A 9,284-nucleotide genomic window follows, 5' to 3' on the forward strand; every position below is an offset into this window, starting at 1 on the left:
CCGTTCCACCACATCCAAAGATGCTCTATTGGGTTGAGATCTGGTGACTGTGGGGGCCATTTCAGTACAGTGAACTCATTGTCATGTTCAAGAAACCAATTTGAAAGGATTCGAGCTTTGTGACATGGTGCATTATCCTGCTGGAAGTAGCCATCAGAGGATGGGTACATGGTGGTCATAAAGGGATGCACGTGGTCAGAAACAATGCTCCGGTAGGCTGTGGCATTTAAACTATGCCCAATTGGCACTAAGGGGCCTAAAGTGTGCCAAGAAAACATCCCCCACACCATTACACCACCACCAGCAGCCTGCACAGTGGTAACGAGGCATGATGGATCCATGTTCTCATTCTGTTTACGCCAAATTCTGACTCTATCATCTGAATGTCTCAACAGAAATTGAGACTCATCAGACCAGGCAACATTCTTCCAGTCTTCAACTGTCCAATTTTGGTCAGCTCGTGCAAATTGTAGCCTCTTTTTCCTATTTGTAGTTGAGATGAGTGGTATCCGGTGGGGTCTTCTGCTGCTGTAGCCCATCCGCCTCAAGTTGTGCGTGTTGTGGCTTTACAAATGCTTTGCTGCATACCTCAGTTGAAATGAGTGGTTATTTCAGTCAAAGTTGCTCTTCTATCAGCTTGAATCAGTCGGCCCATTCTCCTCTGACCTCTAGCATCAACAAGGCATTTGCGCCCACAGGACTGCCGCATACTGGATGTTTTTCCCTTTTCACACCACTCTTTGTAAATCCTAGAAATGGTTGTGCGTGAAAATCCCAGTAACTGAGCAGATTGTGAAATACTCAGACCGGCCCGTCTGGCACCAACAACCATGCCACGCTCAAAATTGCTTAAATCACCTTTCTTTCCCATTCTGACATTCAGTTTGGAGTTCAGGAGATTGTCTTGACCAGGACCACACCCCTAAATGCATTGAAGCAACTGCCATGTGATTGGTTGATTAGATAATTGCATTAATGAGAAATTGAACAGGTGTTCCTAATAATCCTTTAGGTGAGTGTACACACACACACACACACACACATACACACATATATGTTTTGTGTTGTCTCTATGGACCTCTGTGTCTTGAATAAAGTTAAAGTTATGATCTTGTTAATTTGACTTGCATTAAAAACATCAGAGCTGTAGGCCTATACATTACAGCCTTGTTGCCTAGTTTTTTCCTCCATCCTTGCCTTGACGCCACATCATTTATCCCCCTCTCTCGACTTCCTTCCACTGTAGGCTACTTGGGTATGCTGCTTGCATTTATCCAGTGTCTTCACATTCACATATTTATATTGTTAGTGACTTAAATACACCAATCAGCCATAACATTATGACCACTGACAGGTGAACGGAATAACACTGATAATCTCGTTATAACGGCACCTGTCAGGGGGTGGGATATATAAGGTAACAAGTGAACATTCTGTCCTCAAAGTTGATGTGTTAAGTAGGAAATATGGGCAAGCATAAGGATCTGAGCGACTTTGACAAGGGCCAAATTGTGATGGCTAGACAACTGGGTCTGAGCATCTCTAAAACTGCAGCCCTTGTGGGGTGTTCCCAGTCTGCAGTATTCAGTAGCTATCAAAAGTGGTCCAAGGAAGGAAACGTGGTGAAGCGGCAACAGGGTCATGGGCGGCCAAGGCTCACTGATGCATGTGGGAAGCAAAGGCTGGCCTGCCAGTGAAGGCAGTGTGATGCTTTGAGCAATGCTCTGCTGAGAAACATTGGGTCCTGCCATTCATGTGGATGACACATGCCACCTACCTGAGCATTGTTGCAGACTACATGTGCTGGTCATAAAATTAGAATATCATCAAAAAGTTCATTTATTTCAGTAATTCCATTCAAAAAGTGAAACTTGTATATTATATTCATTCATTACACACAGACTGATATATTTCAAATGTTTATTTATTTTAATTTTGATGATTATAACTGGCAACTAATGAAAATCCCAAATTCAGTATCTCCGAAAATGTTAATATTACTTAAGACCAATACAAAAAAAAAAGATTTTTAGAAATGTTGGCCAACTGAAAAGTATGAATATGAAAAGTATGAGCATGTACAGCACTCAATACTTAGTTGGGGCTCCTTTTGCCTGAATTACTGCAGCAATGCGGCATGGCATGGAGTCAATCAGTCTGTGGCACTGCTCAGGTGTTATGCTCTGATAGTGGCCTTCAGCTCTTCTGCATTGTTGGGTCTGGTGTATCGCATCTTCCTCTTCACAATACCCCATAGATTTTCTATAGGGTTAAGGTCAAAAGCGTAATCTTTCTGCATGTCATAAGTGAGGATGTGCTGGATATATATATATAACAGTTTTCAACTTGATGAAGATGCAACCCTGGGTACGCTAATGAAAACATTTTAAGAACACTTTGTGCCAAGACAGAACATTACGTTTGAGAGATATACGTTTTTCTCATGTGATCAAAAACAAGGAGAGGGTTTTGATCAGTATTTAGCTGAGCTGCACACGCTAAGTAAGACGTGTGAATTTGGAAATTTGAGAGACTCTAATCAGAGAAAATCGTCTGTGGCATACCTGATAATGGACTCAGAGAAAAACCACTGCTGGAGCAAGACCTGTCATCTAACAAAACTGTGAACATGTGCAGAGCAGTAGAAACCACAATTGCTCAAGCCAAGGAGATGCGCAAGGAAGAGACAGTAGTACATGCTATAAAGACAAGAGAACAGCATTTTAAACACCCAAATAAATACAAGTCACAAAGAGAGACTAAAACAGACTTTAAATGTGGGAAATGTGGAGGAAGCCACAAATCAAGGTTGTGTCCAGCATATGGCAAGCAGTGTCATACTGGCGGGAAAAATAACCATTTCTCAAAATGCTGCGAAGCGGAGGCCTTTAGGAAAAAGAAGATGCATGCAGTTGAAGAGGAACCTGAGGAGTTCCTTGTGGATGCTGTGCATATAAATGAGGATAAAAAGGAAGAAGAATTGATAGTGCCGTTGACTGTTAACAGGACTATCATCCCATTCAAACTGGACACGGGATCCTCAGTGAACCTCATATCTGTGGATGAGTATAAGAAACTCACTGTGAAGAGCAAAATATTCCCTGTGAAAACCAAAGTGAGTGGATACACAGGATAAAAGTGCCAGTCAAAGGAGGCTGCATTGCAACATTCTAACACAGCGGTAAGCAAATAAAAGAAATGCTGTTGATTGTTGATATGAGTGTCAAGCCAATATTGGGATTACAAGCATGCAAATGGCTAAACCTTGTAAAAATAGTTTTTGTTGTCTCATCGCAACCTGCTAACGATCAGGATTCACTCATGAAGGAATACACTGACAGTTTTGAGGGACTAGGATGTCTACCAAGGGAGTAAAAAATACAAGTTCACAAGAATGTGACTCCAGTAGTTCATCCATGCAGAAAAATACCATTCAAGGTGAGGGGAAAACTAGAAATTAGGAGGGATAAAGAAAATTGATGAACCTACAGCATTGGTCAGCCCATTGGTCGCTGTGGAAAAGCCCAACTGAAAGCTGAGAACCTGTTTGGATCCAAGGGATCTAAACAAAGCAGTCAATCGAACACTTTAAGTTGCCGACAAGGGAAGAGATCATGGCAAAGTTTGCGGGAGCCAAGTGGTTTAGTTGAAATGAAATGAATCTAGATGAGGAGAGCTCAAAGCTATGTACTTCCAACACGCCGGAGGGAAGGTACAGGTTCTTACGTCTACTATACGGGATCCTGTCAGCGCCAGAAGTCTACCACAAGAAAATACACATGCTCTTTGAACACATACCAGGCATCGAAACCATGATGACATCATTGTGTGGGGGTCCAGTCAAGAAGAACATGATGAGCGACTGAGACAGGTGCTCGACCTGACACGGCAAGTAAACTTAAAGGTAAACAAAGACAAGTGCCTGTTTGGAGTGAGGTCATTGACATTTGTGGGGGATGTAGTCTCTGAGGCAGGGATTAGTCCAGACCCAAGGAAAACGTCAGCCATCGAGAACATGGAACATCCCAAAAATAAGGATGATGTTAGAAGGTTTCTAGGTATGGTCACTTACCTTGCAAAGTTTATACCTCTGCTGTCAACAAAGTCAGTGCCACTCAAATGTCTACTAGAGGAAAAAAATTAATGGACATGGACACATGTTTTGAAAATGTTTTTGAAAATCTTAAGAGAATACTCACCAATGAGCCTGTACTTAAGTTCTATGACCCAGAAAAGAGCACACGGATATCAGCTGAGGCATCACAGTATGGACTAGGGGCAGTATGGACTAGGGGCAGTATTGCTACAACTGCATGACAAAGACTGGCAACCTGTTGCCTATGTGTCCAGAGCCTTGACCTCAGCTGAGACAAGATTCGCTCAAATCGAGAAAGAGCTATTAGCCAGCACCTACGGATGTGAAAGATTCCACCAGTATGTATGTGGTCAAGCTTTTGAGGTGGAAACGGACCATAAGCCCCTGGTGGCAATCTTGTCAAAGCCACTATGAGGATACAACGCGTGGTGATAAGGCAAAAAAAACGTGAATATGACCTACACACCAGGCAAGTACATGTTCGCTGCAGACACGGTTTCTCGTGCAGTTGACAAATATGACAAATACGACACATGCACAAATTCAGGCTTATGTGGACCTGATAGTGTCATCCCTACCTGTTTATGAAGAGAGAACAGAGCAGATCAGGAAAGAGACAGAGACTGATCAGACCATGAGAACACTAAAAGAGACAAACATGAACAAAGACTAACATGTCCAGCTGCAATACAGGACTACAGGATGTGTAGAACAGAACTCACTGTTGTGGGTGGCATCATATTCAAAGGGAACAAGTTTGTCATTCCACCTGCAATGCGACAGGAAATGTTACAAAAGATACATGAAGTACATTTGGGGGAAGAAAAATGCAGACAGAGGGCATGCAAAGTCATGTATTGGCCAAGAATAAACGCAGATACTAGTTGTACTACAGCTTCTTTTGAAATGTCTCACATACAGATCTAAACTGCAGGCAGAGCCGCTGATGCCACACCCGGTTCCCAAGTACCCAATACTACAAGGTTGGAGTTGATTTGTTCGAATGCAATGGAAAAAATCTTATAGTGATTACGGACTACTACTTCAACTAGCCAGAAGTTGCAACATTACAGTCCACATCCAGCAGAGCCATCATAGCTTTTCTGAAGACTGTTTTTGCAAGACACAGAGTCCCTAATTAACTGTTTTTAGACAATTGAGCAGTTTTCAAGCTGTGAGTTTGAGGCATTCACTTAAGAGTGGGGTTTTTGCCACAACACGTCAAGCCCAAACTACCCCAGGTCAATTGGACTTGCAGAGAGCTCAGTTAAGATCATCAAAGGACTGATGAAAAAAGCACACAACAGAAAATAGTTTATTGATCTACAGGAGCACACCACTGCAAAATGGCCTGTCACCAGCCCAGATGTTGATGGGACATCGCATTCACACTAATCTGCCCATGCATGACAAACATAACACAATTTTCATGTAGACACTTCAGAGAAGACTAAGATCTGTCATTTGTAATACAAATAAAAATGTATTATAATGTAATTCAACGAAATAGTAAGTTCAATAATTGGGGACGGTGGCCGATATTAAGGAGTCATATTTCTTAGCCACAACACTAACCAACTACTGAAAATATAAATTTCCCATTAATGACATGCTACCTAACATTTGTATGTCACTAATAATTATCAGGAACACAGTTGCAAAATGTTGCGTGTTTCACAGATTTGGGTTTGAAGTTAACGTATTGAAACTTATTCTGTTCAGAGGAATGGAGATCCGGTTGTTAAATGATATTTTTTTAATGACTTCATTCTGAGATGAATGGGCTAATTACTAAATCTCTTTTTGAAATTATTCAGAATGATTCAGAGAAATCTCGCTTAGAAACAGAATATACTGTATGTAGATGTTCATTAACTATAAACTATAGTTGACAAAAAATTTTGGCTTCACATTACAGCAATTTTTGTGACTTTTGTTGGATGGATGAAGACCGTGGACTTTATTTAGATACAGTTTAAGTCAGATCAGTGTTGTTGAAGTCTAACACTTCCCCGAGTTGGTTTGTTGGAAAGGAGAATAAAACACCAGGAGTCAGGTCAATTACCATATCATATGTCCATTTATTACAGAAGCTTCTGGAGACAAGTGTCGCCGCACAATGTCTAAGGATCAACAGTCTCCCGACCTCATCATTTTTATACTTCTACTACGCCCAAAAAGATAGAGGTGTTAACTTACAAAGCAAGTGTGTCCTTGGCCCAATCCCAGTTCTATTCCTTATAGGATAACTGCAAGTACCCCCCTTGCCCCCCTTGTGGTGTCTGTGTTGTCTGTCCGACTATGTGTGTGCGCCTCTAACCTGTGTCCTGTTTCTCAAAAGACAGACATACTAAATCTTTCTCTCCCCGCCAATCGCTTGAACAGGGTGTCCTATTCTCCTACTTGCACCTTCCATTTTAGCTCATATTACAAACAATTAATATTTTGCTTCATTGGTTACAACAGCTTATAACAGTTCACTAACTTATACAATCAATACATCTACAATTCCCCCTTTTGATCTCCCCCCAGAGAGATCACCCCTATTCGCCAAGCTCCAGTTCTCCCGGGTCATGCTGCTCCAGTAGAGGCATCAGCATCCCTGGTGGCGGTCCTGGAGCCTCCTCAATGGCTGTAGAGATCACGCTCATGGCAAGCCCTCTTATGCATGGGATACAACAACACACACAAGTAACCATTATAGCACCAAATGTAGAAAGCGATAAAAGAACAGACATTATCAAACCTCTCCACTGGCCGAACATCGAGGTCAGCCATTCCTCCAGCGGATTATCTATCCCAGAATGCTCGTATGCGACCCCTTGACATAGTCCAATTCAATCCCCCAAATTTCCTCAAACAGGTGTCCTCAGGTGGGGTCGCGAACCTCTTCGCTGGGGGAATGAAGACCCGATGCCAACCTGGGAAACCTGTAACAACACACAACACACATTATTATTCCACCAATTCCCATATACCATTTCATTCTACTATCATCTCCCCAGACCTTTCTCTGTAACCCTATCATCTTTGTACGAGTGGTAGCCACTCGGTGTCCTATACCCCTTTTGTTACAGTATTCTTCAGTTCCTTCCCCTAAGAGTCTATTCCCCTGGCGCTGTCCTTTGTCTCCTTCTCTCGCTCGTAGTCCCGCCGTGTCCTGGGTTCCGCTCCTGGCACCGGACCGGCTGGTGCTGGTCCTCCTTCAGTCCACACTGGGGATAGCTCCTCCTTCCCGGTTTGGATGAGGTCCGTTAGCGACCTCCCTGGCTCCTGCGCTGGTGTACACTGGCTCCAATGGTACCAGGTCTCTTCTTTGTCCCTCAGGTGGACCGCATGACTCGTTCTCTCCACCACCTGATGAGGACCCGTCCACCTTGGCTCCGACCACTTTCGCTTGATGACCTTCAGCAACACCCACTCCGCCTGGGGCAGGTTCTGGTCCAGCGGGTGCAGGTCCCTCCGTTCTCCGACTCTGTTGGTGAATTCTGAAACGAGAGCTCACAATTCATCCAAATACACTCTGTGATCTCTGGGCCACTTTTCCCCTTCCGGGACCGCAGGCCCCGCGGCTGGTCCTGGAAACTGTCTCCCCGTCAGCAGCTCGTATGGGGTGAACCCAGTGGTCTGATTTAACGAGCCTCGAATCGTCATGAGTGCCAGTGGCAGTGCATCCACCCAGTTCCATTTAGTCTGTGCACATATCTTAGCCAACTTTTAAGTTTTGGTTCATCCTTTCTACCTTTCCCTGGGACTGTGGATGGTACACAGTGCCAAAAACATGTTTTAGGCCCAATAAGCTCTCTACCTTCTGTAAATCACTGTTCTTAAAGTGAGTCCCATTGTCTTACCTGACTTTCTCTGGGCAGCCGTGTCTGGGAATGTACTGGTTCACTAAACACTTGATCACTGTCTGACTGTCCTCCCTTCTTGCCGGCCAGGCTTCTGGCCACCCTGTGAACATGTCCACACACACTAACATGTAGCGGCACCCCCGTACAGTTTCCCCCATGTCCGTGTAGTCTATCACAATCTCTTGTCCAGGTCTCGTCGTCATGGGGAACGCCCCCTTCTCAGGTTTGATTGTCGGTTTTGGGTTGTGGTGTGTGCAGATGGTGCATGTCCTAGTGTAGTTACGTACCATGTCTACCATAAACGGGTGCCACCAATGGCACAAGTTCCTCAACATCTGTGCTGGCCCTACATGGCCCAACCCTTGGGCTTCTGCAAATTTATCTCCCTGCATGGCTGGTGGAAGTATTACTCTACCGTCTGGCCCTCTCCAGAGCCCGCTCGTCTCTGTTGCTCCTCTCTGTTGCCAAATTGTTTTCTCTTGTGGGGAAGCCCCCTTTTGATGTCTCACTAGCTCGTCTCTCTCAAGGCCTTCTCCCCCTTTTTTCTGAAACAGGACCCCGTTCATGCCTTGACCTGTTTCAGAAACATCTAGAAAAAAAGGGTTTTGTGTAGTCGGGTATGGCCAGATCAGCTGCGGTGGCTAGTTGTTGTTTCAGCAAAATGAAGGCCTGGTCGGCCGGGCCAGTCTAATTGAGAGTGGCTTTAAGTTTACGCATTCCCTGCTCTTTAACTAGCGCTCTAAGTGGCTCTGTGAGACCTGAATAGTTAGGGATGTAATTGCGGCTGTACCCTGTGAGCCCCAGGAATGATAGCATTTCCTGAACAGTAGTGGGTTTAGGATGGTGGAGGATGGTTGTGCGGTGAGCTGGGGAAAGCCCCGCTCCTTTCTGCGAGATTACTCTGCCCAGAAAGGAGACCTGCGTCCTTACCAGCTGTAGCTTTTCTTTTGACACCTTGAACCCTTTCTCAGCCAGTCTGGTGAGGACCGTCATCGTAGCTTGGATGCAAGCGGCCACCGTCGGTCATCGCCATTGTCGACCCCTATGTGTGAAAGATAAAATATCACGAAGTTCCTCTGCTAGTGGGAGACAGAAAAAAGCGTTAGCCAGGTCAATGCAGGTGAACCATTTTTACGTCTTACAGCTGTGTGAGTACCATACGTTTGGCGCCTGAGGGAGTGTCCAATCAGTGCATTCGACTGCCCTTTTAACCATGGGCCCCAGGTCTTTTGCTTGGTGTTTAGGATGCATGGCCAGTGACACATACGGGACGGACTCCTCTGCCATCATGTACCACTGATCCTGCTCCTCTGTCAACTGTACATCTGCTGCCA

At 44.5% G+C, this 9,284-nt stretch overlaps 1 pseudogene; it reads right to left on the minus strand.

Annotated features, from left to right (window-relative positions):
* Positions 1-7,327: 7,327 nt before the first annotated feature.
* On the minus strand, positions 7,328-9,069 carry LOC117595333 (annotated as a pseudogene).
* Positions 9,070-9,284: the final 215 nt, after the last annotated feature.

The sequence above is a fragment of the Esox lucius genome, chromosome 11, assembly GCF_011004845.1.
Source record: "Esox lucius isolate fEsoLuc1 chromosome 11, fEsoLuc1.pri, whole genome shotgun sequence".
Lineage (NCBI taxonomy): Eukaryota > Metazoa > Chordata > Actinopteri > Esociformes > Esocidae > Esox > Esox lucius.